The sequence below is a fragment of the Rhinopithecus roxellana genome, chromosome 4 (assembly GCF_007565055.1).
Source record: "Rhinopithecus roxellana isolate Shanxi Qingling chromosome 4, ASM756505v1, whole genome shotgun sequence".
Classification (NCBI taxonomy): Eukaryota; Metazoa; Chordata; class Mammalia; order Primates; family Cercopithecidae; genus Rhinopithecus; species Rhinopithecus roxellana.
Window position 1 is genome coordinate 177,603,849 of NC_044552.1, and position 13,099 is coordinate 177,616,947.

The following is a 13,099-nucleotide window of genomic DNA, read 5'->3' on the forward strand; positions in this document are numbered from 1 at the left end:
ATTCAGTTAGGAAAAGAAGAAGTCAAATTGTCCCTGTTTGCAGATGACATGATTGTATATTTAGAAAACCCCATTGTCTCAGCCCAAAATCTCCTTAAGCTGATAAGCAACTTCAGCAAAGTCTCAGGATACAAAATTAATGTGCAAAAATCACAAGCATTCTTATACACCAGTAACAGACAAACAGAGAGCCAAATCATGAATGAACTTCCATTCACAATTGCTTCAAAGAGAATGAAATACCTAGGAATCCAACTTACAAGGGATGTAAAGGACCTCTTCAAAGAGAACTACAAACCACTGCTCAGTGAAATAAAAGAGGACACAAACAAATGGAAGAACATACCATGCTCACGGATAGGAAGAATCAATATCGTGAAAATGGCCATACTGCCCAAGGTTATTTATAGATTCAATGCCATCCCCATCAAGCTACCAATGAGTTTCTTCACAGAATTGGAAAAATCTGCTTTAAAGTTCATATGGAACCAAAAAAAGAGCCCGCATTGCCAAGACAATCCTAAGTCAAAAGGACAAAGCTGGAGGCATCACGCTACCTGACTTCAAACTATACTACAAGGCTACAGTAACCAAAACAGCATGGTACTGGTACAAAAACAGAGATATAGACCAATGGAACAGAACAGAGTCCTCAGAAATAATACTACACATCTACAGCCATCTGATTTTGACAAACCTGAGAGAAACAAGAAATGGGGAAAGGATTCCCTATTTAATAAATGGTGTTGGGAAAATTGACTAGCCATAAGTAGAAAGCTGAAACTGGATCCTTTCCTTACTCCTTATACGAAAATTAATTCAAGATGGATTAGAGACTTAAATGTGAGACCTAATACCATAAAAACCCTAGAAGAAAACCTAGGTAGTACCATTCAGGACATAGGCATGGGCAAGGACTTCATGTCTAAAACACCAAAAGCAATGGCAGCAAAAGCCAAAATTGACAAATGGGATTTAATTAAACTAAAGAGCTTCTGCACAGCAAAAGAAACTACCACCAGAGTGAACAGACAACTTACAGAATGGGAGAAAATTTTTGCAATCTACTCATCTGACAAAGGGCTAATTCTAGAATCTACAAAGAACTCAAACAAATTTACAAGAAAAAAACAACCCCATCAAAAAGTGGGCAAAGGATATGAACAGACATTTCTCAAAAGAAGACATTCATACAGCCAACAGATACATGAAAAAATGCTCATCATCACTCGCCATCAGAGAAATGCAAATCAAAACCACAATGAGATACCATCTCACACCAGTTAGAATGGCAATCATTAAAAAGTCAGGAAACAACAGGTGCTAGAGAGGATGTGGAGAAATAGGAGCACTTTTACACTGTTGGTGAGATTGTAAACTAGTTCAACCATTATGGAAAACAGTATGGCAATTCCTCAAGGATCTAGAACTAGATGTACCATATAACCCAGCCATCCCACTACTGGGTATATACCCAAAGGATTATAAATCATGCTGCTATAAAGACACATGCACATGTATGTTTATTGTGGCACTATTCACAATAGCAAAGACTTGGAATCAACCCAAATGTCCATCTGTGACAGACTGGATTAAGAAAATGTGGCACATATACACCATGGAATACTATGCAGCCATAAAAAAGGATGAGTTTGCGTCCTTTGTAGGGACATGGATGCAGCTGGAAACCATCATTCTTAGCAAACTATCACAAGAACAGAAAACCAAACACCGCATGTTTTCACTCATAGGTGGGAACTGAACAATGAGATCACTTGGACTCGGGAAGGGGAACGTCACACACCAGGGCCTATCATGGGGAGGGGGGAGGTGGGAGGGATTGCATTGGGAGTTATACATGATATAAATGATGAATTGATGGGTGCTGACGAGTTGATGGGTGAAGGACACCAACATGGCACAAGTATACATATGTAACAAACCTGCACGTTATGCACATGTACCCTAGAACCTAAAGTATAATAATAGTAAAAAAAAATTTGTTCTTTTAATTTTGAAATATCTAAAGTAAGATTATCTTCTCTTCCTTGTAGATGGCATCTAACCATGTCCCAGGGATGCTCAGACTCGTTATAGGCTTGGGGTGTAGTAAAAAAATCTGATGTATTCCAGTCACACTGTGACTGAAAACAATGTTCCAAGCTCATGAGCCTATCTCCCATCCAAATGACATTTTGTCTAAGATCATTAATCTGATCTGCCAACTTTTTGATCAATACCAGGTTGTGAATTCCACAATCTCGTAAAATATTTTGCCAATTGTTAACAAAGTGTACTGTTTGAACAGAAGAGTGCAATGCAACTTCTGCCACAGCGGCCATAGCTATGACTGCAATTAATCCCATAATCACTGCAATCAAAGTAAAAATGAATCTTTTGGATCTATTTAGAATGCCTTTTAATACTTCAGTCAAAATATGGATGGATGGCGAAGTCTCCCATGGACACAGGGATCCACGTGCCCTCTCTTGCTCTCACTAGTAGAATACAGTGCTGCCAATTAAAAGTTGAATCAATGCAAGTAAACAGTCTACAATTTTCACAGGTTATAGTTTGGGAATCTGGGTTAATAACTATTTTACTTACAACTAGCATATAAGGGGGCTTTACACAACTTTGCAAAGGAATTATCAGACTGGAATTTAGGTCAATAGATGGCTTATGGTCTCTTGTTTTTATAGCTTGATTTCCAGACCAAATTCTAGTGTGTTGTGAGGCCACAGTAAGCTTCCAAAGTTCTGGGTTCTCAGGACCAGTAACAGGACTTTGTTCGAGGTGATGAGATTCACTTTTTACCCCATTCCCAAGGGTAGAGAGACTCTAACGTTTTGTACTTATTTTTATCTAAACCTTCTGTTAAGTCACTGTTCACAGTTGGACTCACATGTGCACTGGGACACGATTGAGTTTGTCCTATGCAAATGCGGTAGAATTGACCTCGAGGTGCGCAATGTATAATGGTTCCGAATTCATCGTTTTGTAATATCGCCGCACTATCAGCCACCAATTCTTCTCCAACTAAAACTCCTGGGCCTTTTGATCCTTTGGGAATTTCTTTGGGGCAAGGCTTCCCCTTAGGCCTAGACTTTAATGATCTTTGATAAGAAGGGTCCTGCAAACAATTTACCTGTGGCCTGAGTGACATTCCACTTACCATGTGATAAGTAAATCCACTGGTGGCACTGATAGTAGGTACTTCTACCAACCAATTCTGGGTTGCAGGCATTAAGCATCCCGGTGCTCTGCCTAGGCAAATAGGAGGATAACGATACCCAGTGGAAATATTCATCATCATTCCTTCTTCCTCGGGTTGGGCAGGGCCACGATCATCCATGGGGCCAGATACCCATGCACTATTATTAACATATACTTTAATAGGATTATCTACCCATGTAACTGCCCGAATTAAGGGCGGGAAAGGCACATAGGCCCTGTAAGTATAATTAGCTGCAGCTGCTCCTACAGACATGGGGAGACTTACCACCATTGATACAATCATCAAAGCTGCAAGCAGCATATTCTCTGGAGTTCATGTCACCTTTGTGAATGCACTTAATGCCACTGAACTGTATATTTAAAAATGGTTAAGATGGCAAATTTTATGTGCATTTTACCACCATCTTAAAAATCAAGAAGGAGGTGGAGAAACATCTCAAATTGGTGATCTAAGTTTGCTAGAGTCAATTTCCATCGTTTACAACAAAGCCCTCTGTTGTTTTGTACAGTGGTTAAAGTGAATGCAGGTGAAGGTCACTGGCCATGAGCAAGTCAAGAAAATAAGGGGCTAGATGTTGGGTAGGTCATCCATCGAAATATCCATCAAATACGGATTTTCTAGATATTTTCAGGATGGTAGTAGTATATAGGGGTGGAGAGTATAGGATAAGAAAACTGACTCTGAGCTGTGGGCTCACCTTCACTGAATGAGGTCAATTGGTAAGAAGGTCAATGGATGATAGGAGTCAGGTGACACAAAGATTTGCATTCCAGGCTGGGCACAGTGGCTCACGCCTGTAATCCCAACACTTTGGGAGGCTGAGGCGGGCGAATCACCTGAGGTCAGGAGTGAGAAACCAGCCTGACTAACATGGTAAAACCGCCTCTCTACTAAGAATACAAAAATTAGCTGGGCGTCATGGCATCCGCCTGTAATCCCAGCTACTGGGGAGACTGAGGCAGGAGAATTGCTTGCTCCCAGGAGGCAGAAGTTGCAGTGAGTCGAGATAGAGCCATTGCACTCCAGCTTGGGCAACAAGAGCAAAACTCCGTCTAAAAAAAAAAAAAAGAGAGGAAAAAAAAATTTGCATTCCAAATAGCCACCATGCAATAGTTCATTCATTCATGAGGGCAGAGAAGGAATGGTCTCCAGCCACAGCATGAATCCATGAAGCACTGACTCCACCTCTTGAACTTGAGATGTTGTATTGTGGGAGAATGAATAGCCTTCCATTTTTTTTTTAAATTTTATTTTTATTATTATACTTTAAGTTCTAGGGTACGTGTGCACAATGTGCAGGTTTGTTACATATGTATACATGTGTCATGTTGGTGTGCTGCACCCATTAATTCATCATTTACATTGGGTATATCTTCTAAAGCTATCACTCCCCCATCTCCCCACCCCACAACAGGCCCCAGTGTGTGATGTTCCCCTTCCTGTGTCCAAGTGTTCTCATTGTTCATTTCCCACCTACGAGTGAGAACATGCTGTTTGGTTTTCTGTCCTTGAGATAGTTTGCTCAGAATGATGGTTTCCAGCTTCATCCATGTCCCTACAAAGGACCTGAGCTCATCCTTTTTTGTGGCTGCATAGTATTCTGTGATGTATATGTGCCACATTTTCTTAATCCAGTCTATCATTGATGGACATCTGGGTTGGTTCCAAGTCTTTGCTATTGTGAATAGTGCCGCAATAAACACACGTGTGCATGTGTCTTTATAGCAGCATGATTTATAATGCTTTGGGTATATACTCAGTAATGGGATGGCCGAGTCAAATGGTACTTCTAGTTCTAGATCCTTGCGGAATTGCCACACTGTCTTCCACAATGGTTGAACTAGTTTACTGTCCCACCAACAGTGTAAAAGTGTTCCTATCTCTCCACATCCTCTCCAGCACCTGTTGTTTCCTGACTTTTTAATGATTGCCATTCTAACTGGTGTGAGATGGTATCTCATTGTGGTTTTGATTTTCATTTCTCTGATGGCCATTGATGATGAGTATTTTTTTATGTATCTGTTGGCTGCATAAATGTCTTCTTTTGAGAAGTGTCTGTTCATATCCTTCACCCACTTTATGATGTTGTTGTTTGATTTTTTCTTGTAAATTTGTTTAAGTTCTTTGTAGATTCTGGATATTAGCCCTTTGTCAGATGGGTAGATTGCAAAAATTTTCTCCCGTTCTGTAAGTTGCCTGTTCACTCTGATGGTAGTTTCTTTTGTTGTGCAGAAGTTCTTTAGTTTAATTAGATCCCATTTGTCAATTTTGGCTTATGTTGCCATTGCTTTTGGTTTTAGACATGAAGTCCTTGCCCATGCCTATGTCCTGAATGGTATTGCCTAGGTTTTCTTCTAGGGCTTTCATGGTTTTAGGTCTAAAATTTAACTCTTTAATCCATCTTTTTGTATAATTAATTTTTGTATAAGGTGTAAGGAAGGGATCCAGTTTCAGCTTTCTACATATGGCTAGCCAGTTTTCCCAGTAACATTTATTAAAGTGGGAATCCTTTCCCTATTTCTTGTTTTTGTCAGGTTTGCCAAAGACCAGATAGTTGTAGATGTGTGATATTATTTCTGAGGGCTCTGTTCTGTTCCATTGGTCTATATCTCTGTTTTTGTACCAGTACCATGCTGTTTTGGTTACTATAGCCTTCTAGTATAGTTTGAAGTCAGGTAGCGTGATGCCTCCAGCTTTGTTCTTTTGACTTAGGATTGTCTTAGCAATGCAGGCTCTTTTTTGGTTCCATATAAACTTTAGTTTTTTCCAGTTCTGTGAAGAAAGTCATTGGTAGCTTGATGGGGATGGCATTAAATCTATAAGTTACCTTGGGTAGTATGGTCATTTTCATGATATTAATTGTTCCTATCCATGAGCATGGAATGTTCTTCCATTTGTTTGTGTCCTCTTTTATTTCATTGAGCAGTGGTTTGTAGTTTTCCTTGAAGAGGTCCTTCACATCCCTTGTAAGTTGGATTTCTAGGTATTTTATTCCCTTTGAAGCAATTGTGAATGGCAGTCCACTCGTGATTTGGCTCTGTGTTTGTCGGTTATTGGTGTATAGGAATGCTTGTGATTTTTGCACATTAATTTTGTATTCTGAGACTTTGCTGAAGTTGCTTATCAGCTGAATAGCCTTCCTTTAAGAGGTCCCCAGGAGAAACATTCTTAAGGAAGAGCTTAGTGTTAGTTTAAAAAAGAAATGAGTTGGCCGGATGTGGTGGCTCATGCCTGTAACCCCAGTATTTTGGGAGGCCGAAGTGGCAGGATCACAAGGTCAGATTGAGACCATCCTGGCCAACATGGTGAAACCTCGTTTCTACTAAAAAATTAGCCAGGCGTGGTGGCACTTGCCTGTATTCCCAGCTACTTGGGAGGCTGAGGCAGGAGAATCACTTGAACCAGGGAGTTGGAGGTTGCAGTGAGCTGAGACTGCACCACTGCACTCCAGCCTGGTGACAGAGGGAGACACCATCTCAAAAAAAAAAAAAAAAAAAAAAAAAAGAATTGAGGGAACTGCTTCCATTAAAATATAGGGATGTAGAGTTGTTCAATATGGAACTTAAAGTGATCCAGAGCATGCAGAGAGATGTGGGAAGAACAGCAGCAGTGAGAAGGTGGGTCAGGAGAGAGAACGCAGGGTGTAAGACTAGCCAGGAAGGATGGTCAGAGGAGCAGCAACCCAGAGTAATGGTGTGAAGCCTGGTGGTTTATGTGGCCCCTAAAATGCCAAGGACACAGACCCAGGAAATACTGGAAGGCTACAAAGGTAGACAGGACACTTGGATAAAACAAGGGTCAACATAGTTTGCACTTCTATGGGAGTTTGTTCTGTGAAAGGGCTGTATATACACAGTAACCCCCAAATGCAGAAGGAGCCTGGAAACCAAAGGAGGCAGAGAAATCCAATGTGTGGGTTTTGGGTGATTTATTAAGGAAACTTACAAACAGAAATGTGGTCTTGGGCAGCTACAAGATAGGTAGATCGCTGTACCACAACCCCCTAGACCCAGGGCTTATATCTTGGGGAAAAATATACGTGCTCTGGAAGGAATGTGTAGGTGGCTACCAGTGTCACAGCCTATGATTTCTGCAACAGTAACCAGGGTTGTTTTGAAGGAAACTTACAGTGAATGGGTGTTTCTACATAAATAATAATACATCAGCTCAACATTTTGGAGGCATTCCCAGACTCAGGATTAGTCAGTGGATTGGTATTTAAAATAAAGTCACTCTTGTCCCCACCAAGAGTTTTCCTCTTCAATGAATGAGGAAGCCCTGTGTAGCAGGCAAAATTTCCTCTTCAACATTTCCCCTTTAAATCACAAATCTTATTGATATCTTTTCTCAAAACTAACTGTTTCTTATTTTATGGTAATAACTCTGTTAAGCCTTATGTAGCAAATGTAACAGAATAAGCCTACTCTGACTTCAGTATCTATGTTAAACATGCTCACAGACACGTAGTACTTTCTATGTCCTTGTACCTTAGTCAAAACATTCGTGCTGGACGTGCCCAGGCATATCCCAGCTTGCAGCCTACACTCCTCCCTTATTTGGGAATATTATTACTTTTCTATGTCCTTTCATAAGCAACTTCCTTTTTTTCCTTGTTCCTCACTGCCTTTACCTATTTTAAAAAGTTTTGAACTGTTAGCCAATCGGGTTTTAGTTTAGATTGTGAGGTCTGGCTCCAGCCAATGGAGTCCGGACACAGCAACAGGGACCTCAGGCGGAAGGCAAAAATAGTCTAGTATCTTTTTTATTTTGTGGGTACTCCCAGCAGGATTGCTGACAGGCACCAACCTTTCTGCAAAGGGTAAAAATCGCCTTGTTCAGGAAACTGTTTGTCTAATTTTGAATTCCTCTCTGTGACAGTAGGGAATAAGCATTTATTTCCAACACTTTGGGTCTCCCAGCAAGTGTGTCTGGAATTGGTGGGTTCTTGGTCTCACTGACTTCAAGAATGAAGCTGCGGACCCTCGCGGTGAGTGTTACAGTTCTTAAAGATGGTGTGTCCAGTGTTTGTTCCTTCTGATGTTTGGACATTTCTGGAGTTTCTTCCTCTCGGTGGGTTTGTGGTCTCCCTGGCTTCAGGAATGAAGCTACAGACCTTCATGGTGTTATAGCTCATAAAGGTGGTGCAGACCCAAAGAGTGAGCAGCAGCAAGGTTTATTGCGAAGAGCAAAAGAACAAAGCCTCCACAGCTGGTAAATGGACCCATGCGAGTTGCCACTGCTGGTGCTGGTCACCAGCTTTTAGTTTCTTATTTGGCCCCGCCCATATCCTACGGATTGGTCCATTTTACAGAGCGCTGATTGGTCCATTTTACAGAGAGCTGATTGGTCCGTTTTTACAGCATAGTGATTGGTACATTTACAATCCTTTAGCTAGACAGAGTGCTGATTGGTGCATTTACAATCCTTTAGCTAGACAGAAAAGTTCTCCAAGTCCCCACATGACCCAGAAGCCATGTAGGCTTCACCTCTCACTGGCACTCACCATGGGAGTTTAGAGCACCAAGCCTGGGCATTCCAGCAGTACAGAGGGAGCTGGTTCCAGACAATCAAGAGGAAAAGAGAGGAAGCAAGAAAGAGAGGGAGACCTGCTGTTGTGGCCAACGATCCTGCGAAGAGGGAATGGCGGTCCACGCACAGGATTCAGCCTCCTAGCAAGCCCAGCAGGCGCCGGCACTCACCTGGAACACACGCCAGCCCGCGAGCTCGGCGCGCAGCCCAGCTCCTGGCCCGCGCCTCTCTCTTCACACTTCCCCCTGAGCAGAGGGAATGGGTTCAGGCCTGGCCAGCCCCAGAGAGGGGCCGTCATAGCGCAGCGGTGGGTTGAAGGGCTCCTGGAGCGCGGCCAGAGCAGACGCCGAGGCCGAGGAGGCGCCGAGAGCGAGCCAGGGCTGCTAGCACGTTGTCACCCCTCAGAAGGACTACCTGAGCCATGTAGTTTGCTGGCTTGGGGAGAAGCTCGGGTTTGATGCAGCTTTTTCCGAAGCTCCCAGGGAGTGCAGTCTGAGCCTGGTTTCTGATTGTTTAGGCTGGAAAGCGTGGCCCCGGAAGGTGCAAGCCTGGTCCCTAGGAGTGTGGGTAGCATAGACACCAACAATGCTTGGCAAAATCTGTCTTATTATTAATAACAACCAGTGTATGGTACTACAGATGAGGCATGCATGGAGACATTTGATACATGAATCTTTAACTGCAGCTGAATTTATTCTCTTAAATTCCCGGAAGTCTAATTACTGGCTCAAAGAGGATGAATTTTTAATGTTACTGGTTCATATTGCTAAATTCATTTATAATATTCTATACCAATGTATATTCTCATTCAATTGGGTTTAACATTCTTTCTCCATCCTTAATCATATTGCGTAAAAATTAAAAAAAAATTTCTTTGTCACAAAATTAGCATGGTTTTGAGACCATTCTTTAGGGGTCTCCTGATTTTGTATTTCTTAATGTCTTGTATTATTCTCTTACCCCAGACTATCAATTCAAGTACATTTATAGAGCATACAGTGTTGGAAGATAGAAATAGTGTCTCCCCTTAGGGCAGAAGGCAGATTTGTTTGCCTCCATAGAATAAAGATAATGTCTCCCTCCAGGGGCAAAGGTTTGGCAGATTTGCTAGTAGCTTCTTTTAAGTTTGGGGATTTCTGAGCTCAGGGGTCCTCTGCTGTGGAATGAACCACGGTTGCTCTGACACTAGAGCGGCTAGGGGAAGCAATGCAAATGTAAAGCTCGTACTGCTGGCTGTGCTGTAATCATGTCCTTCATCTCTTACCCAGGAGTCTTGTGTCTTCTGCCAGTGTTTATGAAACTGATGCAGGTTACCTTGTTAGCTTGCAAGCTGGGTAAAATCTCACAGTTCTTGGCAATCATTTCTGAGCTGGGCTTTGAGGACTCAGCAGGTTTCCCTTTGGATAGTAGGGGAAGGGTATTGCAGGCAGAGGGAGCAGCTCCTATTCATATAAAGGCAGAGACAGGTTGTGGAGGGCTTTGTGGAGGATTTTATTTTTTTTTCCTTTGAGATGGAGTCTCGCTTTGTTGCCCAAGCTGGAGTGCACTGGTGTGATCTCGGCTCACTGCAACCTCCGCCTCCTCGGTTCAAGAGATTCTCCTGCCTCAGCCTCTTGAATAGCTGGGATTCCCGGCATGCACCACCAAGCCTGGCTAAGTTTTGTATTTTTAGTAGAGATGGGTTTTCACCATGTTGGCCAGGCTGGTCTCGAACTCCTGACCTTAAGTGATCTGCCTGCCTCTGTCCCCTAAGGTGCTGGGATTACAGGTGTGAACCACCGCGCTTGGCCCTGGAGGATTTTATTCTGTGTTTAAAACACAGAATAAAAGACAGGAAGTGGGGAAGACCGTGGCAAGACAACCAGTTAGGACACTGTTACAGTAGTCCAACAAAAAGACTGCAAACTAGAGGAGGAGCTTCTGAGGAAGAAAGGAGTCGTACATGGGGAAAAATGACATCAGTTTCGGACAACTCAGGTAGAGATGTCCTGCAGGAAAAATCTTCAATCCTCCTGGCACTCAAGAGGGGAGTTTGAGCCTAGAGATGGTGTTTTGGGAAACAGAGTATATATAGTAGTGAATTCAAGTGAATTCATAATATTAAAGGAGAATGGAGTGGAGATGATTTAGTATCACAAACCTGAGGCCTCTGGAGGCTTCTAGAGGACAGGCAGATAATACAGTATTAACTAGGGAAGTGGACCAGGTGTAAAACTTCCCCCAAAGCAGCAATACGTTCTACAGACTTGTGACATATGTTTATTATACCTTAAGAGGAGAGATTTCTTATTTTCTACCTAAAGCGTCTGTATTCAAGTGTACCACGGCTGCTTTAAATTTGTTGACCAAGTCCATAATGAAACACAAAGGAACAATTTCCCCCAAAGGTCAAAGCAAGTGTCTGCCTTTTAGGGTGACTTTCACCTTTAGATCCCCTCCTTAGATCTCACAGCATTGGCCTCACCAGAACCCAGGTCCACACATACCACATATTTTTTTTTAAGAGGTGGAAATTTGGATTTTATGCTTAGCCCTTTCAAATTATACAAGCCTAGGGCCAGGCATGGTGGCTCACGCCTGTAATCCCAGCACTTTGGAAGGCCGAGGGGGGGTGGATCACTTGAGCCCAAGAGTTTGAGACCAGCCTGGGCAACATGGTGAAACCCTGTCTTTACTAAAAACACAAAAATTAGCCAGGCGTGATGGCACGTGCCTGTAGTCCCAGCTATTTGGGAGGCTGAGGCAAGAGAATTGCTTGAGCCCGGAATGTGGAGGTTGCAATGAGCTGAGATCGCGCCACTGCACTCCAGCCTGGGCAACAGTGCGAGACTGTCTCCAAATAAATAAATAAAACTGCACAAGCCAGATTGAGCCCCTGGGCCAGCAGTTTGCAGCCTCTGGCTTCACTGTGCTCTAGTAGAAGGAATCTGCTTACCCTGTGGTCTTGAAGGTTCCATGAGAACTATGTGGAGAGGCATACATTGCTATGTAAACAGGAGGGCAAACTGGGGGCTTGTATTTGCCCCTTAGAGCAGATGATTTGATCACCATCCAAGCCCTGTTGTTTTATATTGAGCTGAATAAACATGGTTTTGGAACCAATGAGGTGGAACTGCCTGCTTGTCTTTTTTTCCTATTGTATGATGCATGTGAATAAGCCATTGTCAGGAAAATAAGACTCTTTTTTGTAGATACATAAAGTGGAATTTGCTCCATGGGTGTGTACCACAGTTGTAAAGTCGGCAAGTGTGTTTTTTGGCACCCAAAATCTCAGCATTCTGGGCCTTTTCCTTCCACCTTATCTGACTTCAACCCCACATCACGTGCTAGGGTGCTCTGTGCTCTCATCACATCATCAAAAGCAGTTACCAGGACAGGAACTGGTCTACATGGAATTTTGAGGAGAGTCTGATAACCCCACCCTCCTGTGCCCATATAGATGCTTAGCCTAAAAGGTTACTGGAAATCTGCAGAGTAAATGTCTCTGGAATTCTATCAGCCATGAGATGGGAAAGGTGCAGAGTCTTTCCAAAGTGCCACCTCCCCTGACCTAACTAATAGGAGCACTAGAGAAAGTTGATACTGGATTTCTGAGTGTGCTGTGAATTTTTTTTAAAGCAACTTATTTGCTGTTGTTACTTCCCTCCTTTGTGTATCTGGTTTGAATATGTTTTTCACATGCTTTGGGCTCAGATGAGTTTTTAACTCTATTCAATGATTAAAATGTATGGGACACTACAAGTTGCCCAGCAGTGTGTGGAGCTGGTAAAGCCATTTCTACCTCAGCCGGTCAAAGCAGACAATGGTTGCATGTGCTAAATTTTAGAATATTCTTTCTTTTCTTTTTAAGATGGAGTCTTGCTCTTGTTGCCCAGGATGGAGTGCAATGGCGAGATTTCGGCTCACTGCAACCTCCACTTCCTGGGTTCAAGCAATTCTCCTGCCTCAGCCTCCCAAGTAGCTGGCATTACAGGCGCCCACCACCACGCCCAGCTAATTTTTGTATTGTTAGTAGAAACGGGGTTTCCCCATGTTGGTCAGGCTGGTCTCGAACTCCTGACCTCAGGTGATCCAAAGTGTTGGGATTACAGGCGTGAGCCACCGTGCCTGGCCTAGAATATTCTATCAAAAATGAATTTTTGATCTTCTGTTAAAGAGCTTTCAAATATGCTATACACCAGACATTCCAAATTTTATTAATTTACAGTTATATAGGTTGTACAATCATATTTTGCATTTAAGCTTTTTAATACAGCATAATTTCCACAGTATCTCTGTGGAATAAGCATATATATATTATTCATATATATATCATAAGCATATATTATTTTG